At 52.1% G+C, this 14,092-nt stretch overlaps 1 protein-coding gene and 1 long non-coding RNA gene across 2 annotated transcripts in view; one reads left to right on the top strand and one right to left on the bottom strand.

Moving 5' to 3' along the window:
* FAM131B (family with sequence similarity 131 member B) overlaps window positions 1-14,092 on the top strand; it is a 381,150-nt gene that overhangs the window by 287,174 nt on the left and 79,884 nt on the right. The gene's annotated exons all lie outside the window — the stretch shown is intronic.
* LOC146813599 (uncharacterized) overlaps window positions 12,158-14,092 on the bottom strand; it is a 59,227-nt gene continuing 57,292 nt past the window's right edge. Inside the window, exon 3 of the long non-coding RNA XR_014966051.1 lies at window positions 12,158-12,790. This is a non-coding gene — a long non-coding RNA (uncharacterized LOC146813599). The remainder of the gene's footprint in view (window positions 12,791-14,092) is intronic.

Consider the following 14,092-nt stretch of genomic DNA (forward strand, 5'->3'; position numbering starts at 1 on the left):
AGGACGGCGTTAAAAATTATCGCCAGTTTGGCGGCAGAAAACTGCCGCTAAAGCGGCGATAATGGGCTTGATAATATGCCCTGGAGAATTCCCATAGAAGTCCATGTTCTGGTGTGAACATGGGATTCTATGGGAATTCTCTAGGGCAATAATTTTAACGCCATCCTTGATAATATGCCCCCATATTGTCTGAATTCACAGCATTCGTGTGCCCAATCACCCCATCATTACTGATTGAGTTTTCCCCAATCTAGGTTCGTATCCTCACCACACTCGCTCCCTTATGATCAGTCTCAGCGAACTCCGTGTCTGCACTTGGGTTTAAAAACGCGTTGCTCACATCCCTCCATACCTGGAGGTCATCCTCCAATTTTACATCACGTCTGCTCAGTTTCTAGTGCAGCCAGTGTTCACTCCTGTACATCTCTACGCCGTAGATCGACTGCGGGGGCACATTGGCTCATTCAAGTGATAGCTACCTTACGCCTGGCTAGGACTAGCGCCAAGTGCAGGAATTTGTAGGTCATCTTACGAATAAGCCTGGGCGGAGTTCGCGGAGTTCCACATAGCGGAACACCGCGAAGTGCAAAAAAACACTGCCTCGCTAGGCAAAGCTCCGCGAGCAGCGAAGTCCGTTAGATAAATGCAGTTTGCAGTGATTTACAGTGCCAGGTGCTTGTCCGCACTGTGCAATCATATCGAACTGCACCATACACAGTGCAAGTGGGCGCAACTTGCTATCTGCCGCTCGAGTACATTTTTACTCAAGCGGCACCTTTCTCAATGCGAACGGATGGTTTCTCAACGCGAGTGGTCGCGAGCATACGCGACCACTCGCAATGAGAAATCAGACAGCCCACTTTGAGAAATCTCGCAGGGAGGTTGATTTTCCATGCTCGCGCTCACCAATTTGATGTTGATGATTGCGAACGAGGAAAAATCTCGCCAGGACGTGGATTTTCCTCGCTCGCGCTCGCCAACTTGACATTGTTGAACGCGAGCGAGGAAAAAAACTCTGCTCCCCTATGCAAGGCGGAGTTTTTCATAACTCCGCGAGCAGAGTGGAGTTCACCGCCCAGACTTACTTACCACCCTTGGGTCTCATAATATAGATGTGCTGCGTTACTTGGTCTGCTCTCACTATCTGGTGATTAATAATTCACTGTATGCAAATTACAAATGCAAATCCGAAATCCCACCGCTGCCACCAATGTTAGACTTGGGGGTCTCTGGTTGGCGCAAGGTTGTCCTTGTGTCAAGCAGGAACCCTCTCCTCTATGTCAGGGCGCAGGATAACCCCCTGTGAATGACCCTTGCTCACCCTCTAGGTGCGTGGCGTGAGCAGCCAAGGCGATTCCTCAGGCGTTGTTGGTTAAGCACTTACAATCACAAACACAGTAAATACATCAATCCCCCCAGAAACGGACACCAGACTTGGATATGTAGAAAAATACGCTTCTTTATGTAAAAATAGGTATATATATCTCAGCAGACTTATCACAAGACCAATAACGTTTTCGCTATGCCACCAGGTTGTAAAGCAGGCAAATGTTCTTTGTTTGCAGGTTCAAATTAGATACTTTGTAGTCTCTCGCAAATGTTACTTGTGGTTCCAGTACTTACAGAGAATCGGCTTCTGCAAACGGGGAAATAAGGCGTTGCGGGCCCCGTGCCCGATACTGGAATTCTTAAGAACGGGTAGTTGCTTTTGGGAGTCGGCACGGGAGGGTGCGACTCAGCAGTGATGGGGGCACCTTTGGAGCCTCTTGAGCAGGTGCGTGTAGTCAGGCAGGCGCGGCCCATGACCCTCAGCACGGCAGTGCGGTGGTCTCCTCAGCGGGGGCGGCGCGGCCTGATCTCAGGTCGAGATCGCGAAGCGGGGTCACAGGGCACGGTCCGTGCAGCTGGGGACCCGGCGGGGGATCACGATCGTCGGACCAGAATTCCGGCGGGAGGGGCGATAGTGCTTCAGCGCGCTCCAATAGCAGGCGGTGGTAGAGGTGCCGGCAGCCTAGCCCGGGGTAGAGGGCGACTCCGGTCGGAGCGAGGCTCTCAAGGGGGGCAAAGGCAGGCAGGCTCCCGAGTGTCACGGCCCTAGGAGGGGCGATGAGGGGCGCAGTCTTTCTCCAGCTGGATGCACACACGGCTCGAGTTCCAGGACGAGCAAAGGCACAAAGAACCCACTGGTCCTGGGGTTCTGTTCAGGGGGCAAGCTCGGATCAAGCCCTTGGAGAATGTTCAAGCACAAAGCAGCAAAGTCTTTTCAGCAAGTCTCTTCCTCTCCTTTCTCAGCAAGGCAAGCAGCAGGCCAGTTCCTCCAGCGTCTTCTTCTCCTTCTAGTCGGGCAGAGGTTCTTTGTGGTAAAACAGGATTCTCATTTCTTAGGAGCCAGGCTCCTACTTTTATACCGTGATTCTTTTGTTCCTTAGCGCCAGGGGGCCTGGGCCTGGCCCAGTCCAGTTCTGGAGCACTTTGTTGTGGTGACTCTGCTCTTTCCTTTCAGCAGCAGGGCAGAGACATCAGCCGCTCCACAGGGGGCGGCGCCGGCTTTGTGGTGGCAGAGCATAGGTCTATTCAAGAGTCAAGGTGTACTCCTCCCACCCATCCTGGTGTCATCTCTCTACCCACCACCTGGCAGCCAGCCTGTCTCTGGGGATTCCCCAACCCTGCTCCTTACTGTTGCTAGGCAGAACACACACACACAGCAGAGGCGGACTGAAATGGCCAGGTCAGTAAATACTAACTTTCTAAAAGTAGTATTTACAAACCCAGGATATTAAAATAAACTTGACTACAAGAAGTATTTTATTATTCTGAGTTCAGGCATACTAAACTTGACATTCTACCATGCTCTCTGAGTCCACTGGGGTCACAGCGTGTAGTGACTCCAGCAGCCCATTCTGGCCTATGGAGAGCAGGTAGCCTTCAATAGTGAAAAACGAAAATGGCTGTAATTCACTACTAAGACATGCCACACACATCAGGGCATGTCCTACCTTATGCCTACAATGCACCCTGCCCTTGGGCCTACCAGAGGGGTGGCTAATATGTAGGTAATGGAAGGTTGAGGGACTGGCAAGTGGGGGCACTTGCGCAGTCAGCGTGACAGTCCCAGATCGCACGCAGGGTCTGCGGTGGCAGATCCTAGACACATTTTACAAGGCCGCTTTCTGTGGGTGGCGCAACCAGCGCTGCAAGCCCACCAGCAGCATTGGCATTCACAAGCCCTGGCACCCCTGGTGCACTTTACTGGGGACTGACAGTAAATCCAATAAACCAATCATGAGCATCAATTACAGGTACACTTTACCTAGGGAGCACTTGCACTGCGGCACGGATTAGCCGTGGCGCAGTGCCCTGAGCGGACAACACCAGCAAAACATCGAGGCACACCATCAAAAAAGTGGAAGGGAAACTCACGCCAAGGTGCCAGGTCTAACACGTGTCCCCTCCAGCTGAAATGTGGGGAGAACTACCCTTGCCCAGGGGGTTCCTCGTCACTAAGGCGGAAATACCTGGACAGACCGTCAGCGTTGGCGTGATCTGTACCAGGACGGTGTTCCACCGTGAAATCCATACCCTGTAGGGAGATGGACCACCTCAACAGCTTTGGGTTCTCACCCCTCATTTGCATCAACCATCTGAGGGGCCTGTGGTCCGTCTGAACCCGGAAGTGAGACCCAAACAAGTAGGGTCTTAGCTTCTTCAGCACCCAGACCACAGCAAATGCTTCTCGCTCAATTGCACTCCACCTACTTTCCCGTGGAAGTAACCTCCTACTGATGAAGGCTACGGGTTGGTCCCAGCCCTCCTCAGTCATCTGTGAGAGAACAGCCCCTACACCATGCTCTGAAGCGTCTGTCTGCACTAGGAATTCCTTGGAGAAGTCAGGGGCCAAGAGCACGGGCGCCGTGCACATGGCAGTCTTCAGGGTGTCGAAAGATTTCTGACAGGTGTCAGTCCAGATCACGTTCCTGGGCTGCTTCTTAGAAGTCAGCTCTGTCAAGGGGGCAACAATCGTTCCATAGCCCTTGACAAACCTCCTGTAGTACCCAGTGAGCCCCAGGAAGGCCCTCACTGCGGTCTGCGTCTTGGGGGGCTCCCAAGCCAGGATGGTCTAAATTTTGGGTTGCAAGGGTGCCACCTTGCCACTCCCCACTTGGTGTCCCAAGTACACCACGGAACCCTGCCCGATCTGGCACTTGCTCGCCTTGATCGTGAGGCCTGCTCGGCGCAGAGCCATCAACACTTCCCAGAGGTGGCGCAGGTGTTCGGGCCAGGTGGCACTGAACACTGCGATGTCATCCAGGTAGGCGGCACTGAACTCATCCAGCCCAACCAGTACCTGGTTGACCAACCTCTGAAAGGTGGCAGGGGCATTCTTCATTCCAAATGGCATGACCCGGAACTGGAAGTGCCCATCTGGTGTAGAGAATGCTGACCTCTCTTTGGCCCCATCGGTCAAGGTGATCTGCCAGTACCCAGACGTTAAATCAAACGTGCTGAGGAACCGGGCAGCTCCCAGCCGATCAATGAGCTCATCAGCTCTGGGGATGGGGTGCGCATCAGTCTTAGTTACTGAATTGAGTCCTCTGTAGTCCACACAGAACCGGAGTTCAGGTGTGGCTCCCGGCGCAGCAGCTTTGGGGACCAAGACCACGGGGCTGGACCAAGGACTGCTGGAGGACTCAACTACCCCTAGCGCAAGCATTTTGGAGACCTCCTCCTTGATGCAAGCTCTGGCCCTGTCAGTTACCCTGTAAGCCTTGTGCTTCACAGGTAAGCTGTCTCCTGTGTCCACATCATGGACGCACCAATCCGTGACACCAGGAACCAGGGAGAACCTATCTGGAAACTGCCCCAGCAAGTGGCGGCAGTCTTCCTGTTGTTCGGGCGTCAGGGTGGGTGAGAGGTTAACTCCATCCACTGACCCATCTTTCTCGGAGGCTACTAAGAGGTCAGGAAGAGGCTCGGTCTCCTCTTCCATTCCATAATCAGTGGCCAGCAGCATGCCCACTTCGGTCCTCTCTAAGTGGGGCTTAAGGCGGTTAACATGTAGGACCCTCAAAGGGTTCCTGGGAGACTGCATGTCCACCAAGTAGGTGATAGGACTTTTGCGCTCCACAACCTCAAATGGACCTGTCCACTTATCCTGAAGTGCACAAGGCTCCACTGGGGCCGAGACCCACACCTTTTGTCCAGGTTGAAGCTCTACCAGAGTGGCATTCCGGTCGTACCACCGCTTCATCTCCTCCTGGCTGGCTTCCAGATTTGCCTCAGCAAGTTGCCTGAAACGCCTAGTCTGGTTTCGGAAGGCCAGCATGTAACTGTATACATTCTGGGGAGGTTTCCTGGGAGATTGCTCCCAGCCTTCCTTTACCAAACTCAGAGGTCCTCTTACCGGGTGACCATACAGAAGCTCAAAGGGGCTGAACCCTAGAGACTTCAGTGGCACCTCTCTGTAAGCGAAGAGCAGGCATGGCAAGAGGACGTCCCACTTACGCCTCATTGGACCGTCTAGGCCCATGATCATGCCTTTGAGGGTTCGGTTGAATCTCTCAACCAACCCATTTCCTTGGGGGTGGTAAGGAGTGGTGAACTTGTAAGTTACCCCACACTCCTTCCACAGGGATTTCATATATGTGGATATGAAATTGGTCCCCCTGTCGCTCACCACCTCTAGAGGGAATCCCACTCGGGAGAAAATTCCCATCAGTGCTCGTCCCACCACGGGGGCCGTCACTGTCCTCAGAGGGATGGCTTCAGGGTACCGGGTGGCATGGTCCACCAAGACCAGGATGAACCTGTTGCCCAGGGCTGTCTTGGGGTCCAGAGGCCCCACAATATCAATACCCACTCGCTGGAATGGCGTACCGACCACGGGGAAGGGCTGCAGAGGAGCCTTGTGCTTCCCTCCGCTCTTACCACTTGCCTGGCAAGTCTGACAGGTTCGGCAGTAGGAATCTGAATTCTTGTGCATTTGGGGCCAGTAAAAGTGGGTGACAAGCCTGTCATAGGTCTTGTCCATCCCCAAATGTCCTGCTAAAGGCACATCATGAGCCAGCCCCAGTAGGAAGGTTCTGAACTTCTGGGGTACCACCAGCACACGGGCTGACCCAGGTTCAGCAGCCTTAGGCTTTGAATACAGGAGGTCACTCTCCCAGTACACGTAGTGTGTCTTGGCCTGAACACCATTGGCCTGGTCTGCAGCCTGCTGCCGCATACCCACGAGAGAAGGGCATTCTTTCTGCTCCCTGCAGAATTCCTCCCTGGAGGGACCTCCTTCTTGCTGCCAATGGGTCAGCTCAGGCAGGTCTCCCAGTTCGGCAATCTGTTCCCCGGTAGGCTCCAGAGCATCCCCCTCAGGGTCTGCTTCCTCCTGGGCCGTAGGAACTTCGGGGGCCGGTTTCCCGCGCCTCCTGCGCCTTCTCCCTAAGGCCGGTTCCTGGACCTCTCCCTCAGGCTCCAGGACCCTTTCAACACCCCTACTGGCTGCCATGGACCGGGTGGTCACGCACGCCCAGTCGGGTAGACCCACCATCCTCAGATGCGTGGTCTTCTCCACCTTTTCCCAAGGGGAGCTCTCCAGGTCGTTCCCTAGCAGACAGTCTACAGGCATGTCAGTTCTCACAGCGACTTGTAGAGTACCAGAGACCTCCCCCCACTCAAAGGGAACTTGAGCCATTGGACAACGACTCTCTATGTTGTCAGCATTGACAACCCTACAGTAGGCATTGGGTACAATCTGCTCTTGAGACACCAGGTGTTGCCTCACCGAGGTCACGCTGGCTCCTGTATCTCTAAGAGCCTCAACCTTCTTTCCATTGATGGTCACTACTTGCCCATATTTCTTAGTGTTAGAGGGTAAGTAGGTTTCAGGGACCATCTCACTGTCTCCTAGCGAGACTAGGGTCATATGCGCGGGACCCCCACCCCCCTGGATGCTACCTCCTCCCCAAAATTAACATTAGCTACTTGCCGGGGTGGAGCACCAGTGGGTGCTGTCTTACCAAACAGGCGACACTTAGGATCAGAGGCAATATGACCCGGGTCACCACACCTGTAACAATTGAAGGGCCCCTTTGGAACAGGCCTACCTGTCGGGGAACCGTTCTGCTGCGGGGGCAGGGGAGGCTGAGAACCCTTCTGCTGGTTCCCTTGGGGATTACTTTGGGGGCCTTTTTGGAACCCCTTCTGTTTACCCCTGTCCCCCCCACTCTTCTGCTGGGGACCCTGCCCACCTTTGGCGGAGTCTCCCACTTGACCCTTGTGGACCCTGGTGCTGAGCCAGCGGTCCGCCTCCTCAGCAAGCTTCCTCGGGTTGGACAGCTTGCTATCAATCAGGTGCTGGCGTAGCTCAGGAAAACATTGACTGGACAAGTGCTCCCATGCAATTAAATCAAGCAGCCCTTGATAATCACTCACCTTGCTACCCTTCACCCAACCATCCAGTGCTCTGCAGAAAAAAGTTACATACTCCACATACGTACTCTCAGGGATCTTCTTAGTCTCCCTGAACCTCTGTCTATATAGCTCAGGAGTTAACCCATACCTGGTCATTAAAGCTTCCTTCATATGGGGGTATGAGGCTTGGAGATCTAAGGGTAAATCTAACAGTGTGTCACGCCCTTCAGCAAGGAACCTTCCCCACAACCCCGCTCCCCAGTCTTTCTCAGGGACCCGGTGTGAAGACATGGCCACCTCATAGGCTCTAAACCACTGCCCTATGTCATCCTTTCTAAAATAGTCCTTTACTACATCTTTGGGGATGTACACCTTGGACTCTACCTGCACCGGCGGAGTGCTGCCACCAGAAGGAGCGGTGTCCAAACTTTTCGCCTTCAGCTCCAACTCCTTCAATCTTATATAATGATCCATTTGGCGTTGTTGTGCCTCCAAGGCCAACTTCTGCTTTTCCATTTCCATTTGTCCTGCCAACTTTGCCATCTCCATTGCATGTGCCCTGTCTGCTGCCCTGTCTGCCAGCTCCTCTGGCCACAGGACTCTGCTGGGCTCCCCAAGGTTGTCGGGTGGAACGATGTCCCCCGCATTCTGTGGGTCTCTTGACTCCTTCCAGGATCTCAACGCCTTGGTGTACTGGACCTTCTTCTTGAATCCAGCATGGGGAACTCGGAGTTTTACACTGTAGCCTTTCAATTGCTCTACTGAGTATCCCTCCAGTCCCTCCCAATCCACCTCATCTATTCCAGAAATCACAGAGAGTGCTCTTCCAGCAGGGAGTGAGCCAGGCATGGCTGAAGCAATGGTCGATGTCTCAACAGTTCAAAAATGAAAACCTGTGGCTGCGTTACTTGGTCTGCTCTCACTATCTGGTGATTAATAATTCACTGTATGCAAATTACAAATGCAAATCCGAAATCCCACCGCTGCCACCAATGTTAGACTTGGGGGTCTCTGGTTGGCGCAAGGTTGTCCTTGTGTCAAGCAGGAACCCTCTCCTCTATGTCAGGGCGCAGGATAACCCCCTGTGAATGACCCTTGCTCACCCTCTAGGTGCGTGGCGTGAGCAGCCAAGGCGATTCCTCAGGCGTTGTTGGTTAAGCACTTACAATCACACACACAGTAAATACATCAATCCCCCCAGAAACGGACACCAGACTTGGATATGTAGAAAAATGCGCTTCTTTATGTAAAAATAGGTATATATATCTCAGCAGACTTATCACAAGACCAATAACGTTTTCGCTATGCCACCAGGTTGTAAAGCAGGCAAATGTTCTTTGTTTGCAGGTTCAAATTAGATACTTTGTAGTCTCTCGCAAATGTTACTTGTGGTTCCAGTACTTACAGAGAATCGGCTCCTGCGAACGGGGAAATAAGGCGTTGCGGGCCCGAGCCCGATACTGGAATTCTTAAGAACGGGTAGTTGCTTTTGGGAGTCGGCACGGGAGGGTGCGACTCAGCAGTGATGGGGGCACCTTTGGATCCTCTTGAGCAGGTGCGTGTAGTCAGGCAGGCGTGGCCCACGACCCTCAGCACGGCAGTGCGGTGGTCTCCTCAGCGGGGGCGGCGCGGCCTGATCTCAGGTCGAGATCGCGAAGCGGGGTCACAGGGCACGGTCCGTGCAGCTGGGGACCCGGCGGGGATCACGATCGTCGGACCAGAATTCCGGCGGGAGGGGCGATAGCGCTTCAGCGCGCTCCAATAGCAGGCGGTGGCAGAGGTGCCGGCGGCCTAGCCCGGGGTAGAGGGCGACTCCGGTCGGAGCGAGGCTCTCAAGGGGGGCAAAGGCAGGCAGGCTCCCGAGTGTCACGGCCATAGGAGGGGCGATGAGGGGCGCAGTCTTTCTCCAGCTGGATGCACACACGGCTCGAGTTCCAGGACGAGCAAAGGCACAAAGAACCCACAGGTCCTGGGGTTCTGTTCAGGAGGCAAGCTCGGATCAAGCCCTTGGAGAATGTTCAAGCACAAAGCAGCAAAGTCTTTTTAGCAAGTCTCTTCCTCTCCTTTCTCAGCAAGGCAAGCAGCAGGCCAGTTCCTCCAGCGCCTTCTTCTCCTTCTAGTCGGGCAGAGGTTCTTTGTGGTAAAACAGGATTCTCATTTCTTAGGAGCCAGGCTCCTACTTTTATACCGTGATTCTTTTGTTCCTTAGCGCCAGGGGGCCTGGGCCTGGCCCAGTCCAGTTCTGGAGCACTTTGTTATGGTGACTCTGCTCTTTCCTTTCAGCAGCAGGGCAGAGACATCAGCCGCTCCACAGTGGGCGGCGCCGGCTTTGTGGTGGCAGAGCATAGGTCTATTCAAGAGTCAAGGTGTACTCCTCCCACCCATCCTGGTGTCATCTCTCTACCCACCACCTGGCAGCCAACCTGTCTCTGGGGATTCCCCAACCCTGCTCCTTACTGTTGCTAGGCAGAACACACACACACAGCAGAGGCGGACTGAAATGGCCAGGTCAGTAAATACTAACTTTCTAAAAGTAGTATTTACAAACCCAGGATATTAAAATAAACTTGACTACAAGAAGTATTTTATTATTCTGAGTTCAGGCATACTAAACTTGACATTCTACCATGCTCTCTGAGTCCACTGGGGTCACAGCGTGTAGTGACTCCAGCAGCCCATTCTGGCCTATGGAGAGCAGGTAGCCTTCAATAGTGAAAAACGAAAATGGCTGTAATTCACTACTAAGACATGCCACACACATCAGGGCATGTCCTACCTTATGCCTACAATGCACCCTGCCCTTGGGCCTACCAGAGGGGTGGCTAATATGTAGGTAAGGGAAGGTTGAGGGACTGGCAAGTGGGGGCACTTGCGCAGTCAGCGCGACAGTCCCAGACCGCACGCAGGGTCTGCGGTGGCAGACCCTAGACACATTTTACAAGGCCACTTTCTGTGGGTGGCGCAACCAGCGCTGCAAGCCCACCAGCAGCATTGGCATCCACAAGCCCTGGCACCCCTGGTGCACTTTACTGGGGACTGACAGTAAATCCAATAAACCAATCATGAGCATCAATTACAGGTACACTTTACCTAGGGGGCACTTGCACTGCGGCACGGATTAGCCGTGGCGCAGTGCCCTGAGCGGACAACACCAGCAAAACATCGAGGCACACCATCAAAAAAGTGGAAGGGAAACTCACGCCAAGGTGCCAGGTCTAACAATAGACTAACAAACAGTTTAGAGATAGACAGTCTATTCATAGGTGTGTGGTCCTCTGTAAGTCCGTCACCACCAGAGTCCAATAGCCCTGCACCGTCAGGCATCGCCATGCCAGGTGCAAGAAGTCTGCCCGCCGGCATGTCAGCACGGGCAACTGCCTGATCGGGAGGAGGATATGTAGTGAAGACTCTTAGCAGTCACGTAAGTCCTGTGGAGGGAATTGTTGCATACCAATTTAAAGCAGGTGTCACAAGATACTGTATGCGGGAGTCCACAAATGTCTGTCCATGCTCTGCCATCTAACGGAGACTCCAGGTCTATGCCCATGCAACACGCACCCGAGGATGTGGACCTGCTGTGTCCTCTCTCATTGTCTTATATAGAAGTGTGATCAGATGTTGCCTGCACTGCAGGACAGTAAGACATCCAGTGTGCACATGGACTGGGGTGCAGCGGGGTATGTGGGCCAGGTCACGTTGGCCACCTCTGTCAGTCTAGCGTAGTGTAGGAAATGACCTGGCCCTAGTTCAAAGTCCACACAGGCTTGTTCGAAGGAGATGAAAAATACCTGGATACTGGCCCCACAACAGCGCACCGCCTCCATCCTTCAAGGCCTTAAATTACATATTATCCATCATTTGCCGAACCTACACCATCATCCAGTTAGGGAGCTCACTGTGGAAGGGGGCGGGCCTCAGGACCACTTCCATAGATCGTTGCCATACGTGTGCTGTCTGATGAACAACATAGGGCAGGTCCCTTGCGACTCCTGCCCCCTCGATTAGGACCACTGGTAGGCAGTCTGGAGCAACCGACACTGCCAGGAGGCACTTCTCCCAGTTGTCCCCCTCGTCTAGCTCTCTAGATGTTTGCTGTTTGTGTGCGGCAGAGCAGTACAGGTCTAGTCTCAGCACCTACAGGCCCCTTCCTCATACTATTGGGTCAGTGTGGTCGAGGCCACCCTACTGTGGCGTCCCGCCCAAAATAATGAAACAAGCGCAGAGTTCTGCTGCTTAAAGACTTCTTGGGAATGGGACAGAGTGGCATCACCACGTTTTTGGCCACAACCAGTCTGCCCATCAGCGAGAGCTGCAATGTGTTCCAAAAGCCACTGACTTCCATGGGGCAGCTAGGACCCTGCCCGTAATAAGATATAGCTGGTGTGCCTCAGCATGAGCCACCTGTATCCCTAGATATCTGAGGTGTGCCAGTTCCCAGCGCAGAGTCAAGCTCGGGAGGTAGTCTGATAATGTAACTGCTGCAGATCAGGGCATACAAATTCTCCCTACTTCCACGGATAGAGTAATTTCACAGATACACGCACATACACTCATCATACACTTGGGCCCATTTCACTAACATACACTCAATTACTCTATTCGCGCTGGACATGAGGAAAACTCCTGAAACACCCTGTATCTACAGTAAGGTCAATGCGATCCAATTGTCATTGTCCTGAGTCATGATTAAAACAGCAATAATCACATTAGAGCATTCAATAAATGACAAGAAATAACCACCGACACTGTAATTCAAATAATAGTATTTTATCTAAAATTAGTTCAAAAGAAAGTCAATCAAAAGCAAAATCATTATTCTCATAGTTACCTATTCTAGCTAAATGTCATAAATGGGTCAGGACAGGTCTCTCAGTAAAGTCTCTCAAGTCGCCGTCCTCACAGCATCGATCCTCACCAACGCAGGTTTGGGAAGAAGTGGCCTTAGACCCTCTCTAGTCTAACAATATTTATAATAAATCTTACAAAATAAAGCAACATAAAATGTTCTGAATATCCGTTGAGCCGCTGAGCAGAGCGAGCAGGAAAGGATGTAGCATCGCTACATTTGAAAAACCTCCGCTCAGAAAAAATCACAAAAATAAAAAGACGGAAGAAGGAACTCGAGTTTTGCAAAAGATACTTTCATGAACGCATTTCCTCGGAACCATAACGAAACCACTGCTGTAATTACAAAGTTCATTGTGGCTTTCTTTTCCTCCAAGGTTATTTGGACGCTTGCCTGGAGTCACTGTCATCACGGAAACTTTCAAAACTCCAGCAGAAGCCATGGTCAGGTGACTGTTCAACAAGGCCTCTCGTCATATCATATTCACTCGAGCACAGGCTGTAAACGGCAGCCATCTTGTTTTAGGCCAAAACGAACCATCTTAATTGAAAGAAACACAAACAACGTTACTACATCATCGCAATGATTAAACAGTGTTATTTCCCACTAATACCCTTATGTGTATGTAATTAGCTAGCCATCTGCAACATATTTAAGCATTAGTACACGTTATTATTTTAATGCATCAACACAAAACAAATAGCACACTTATATTAAGTAACCGCACATATTATTAAGCAACATATATGCATTCCCACGTGTATTTTCTCTTATTAGTATGTCGATTAATCAAAGCTTCTCACAAAACCAATAATTATCGATTATAGATTAGTTATTTTAGTTATGACTTATAGACAAAACTGGAGCTTAAAAAACCCGATAAATTTTCAACAGAAAACCATGCTCCAGCATAACGACCAGAGAGGCCAGGGGGATGAGCAGGGATTTATTGCGGCTGAGGAAGAGGCTGAACAGTTCCCCAAACTCTTCTATGAGTAGCTACAGTATGGGCAGTGCTACGTGTCGGGTGGCAATATAGAAAAACATGTCATCAACATACAGCAATATTATGTGTCGAGCATCCCCCAGTTATATGCCACAGTCCACTAGAGCTGGGATTGCCCAGATCGCCAAAGGTTCTATTGCTACCATGAACAGTGGCGATGAAAGGGGGCAACCCTGCTGTGTCCCCTTCTCCAGTATCCACGCTTCTGACCGACTTCAACCCACACGCACTCTGGCGCTAGGATCCATGTCGAGCAACCAGACTTATTCCCGACTCTGTGGGCCAAGTCCCATAGCCCTCAACACTTCTAGCAAGTAGCCCCAGCCACCATGTCGAAGGCATTTTGGAGGTCAATGGACACCAGAGCCAACTCCTCGCCCATGCGCTCCATTTCGTGAAGGACATGGGCAAGACGTCTAAGGTTCATGCCGGTGTTCTGGCCTGGTGTAGACCCACACTGGTTTTCATTACCTCCTCGTCAGCCCTCCCTGTCCCAGCCCTAACTACATGAGCATAGCTCCTCCCACCAGAAACTCCTAAGCAACTAAAAACCCATCCCTTCCCTCCAGGCCACACCCACGCCCTGAGCCATATAAGCAAGTGACCCGCCTATCCACATCCTGTTTGTTTTTTCTGCGAAAGGTATTGCCTTTTGAACTGTCTGCTTCTCATGGGATGTTTGCTGACATGTTGGAGCCCTTGGTGGGTTTGTTGCATGCTCAGGGGGTCCTGGTGTTCCCTTCCTTGAACGGTTGGTTGATTCTTCCTCTTCTTTCCTTCCGGCTCCGGCCTATCCTGGGGAGTTTACTAGTTCCTTCATCGGTTCGGGTGGATTC

The sequence above is a fragment of the Triturus cristatus genome, chromosome 7 (assembly GCF_964204655.1).
Source record: "Triturus cristatus chromosome 7, aTriCri1.1, whole genome shotgun sequence".
Lineage (NCBI taxonomy): Eukaryota > Metazoa > Chordata > Amphibia > Caudata > Salamandridae > Triturus > Triturus cristatus.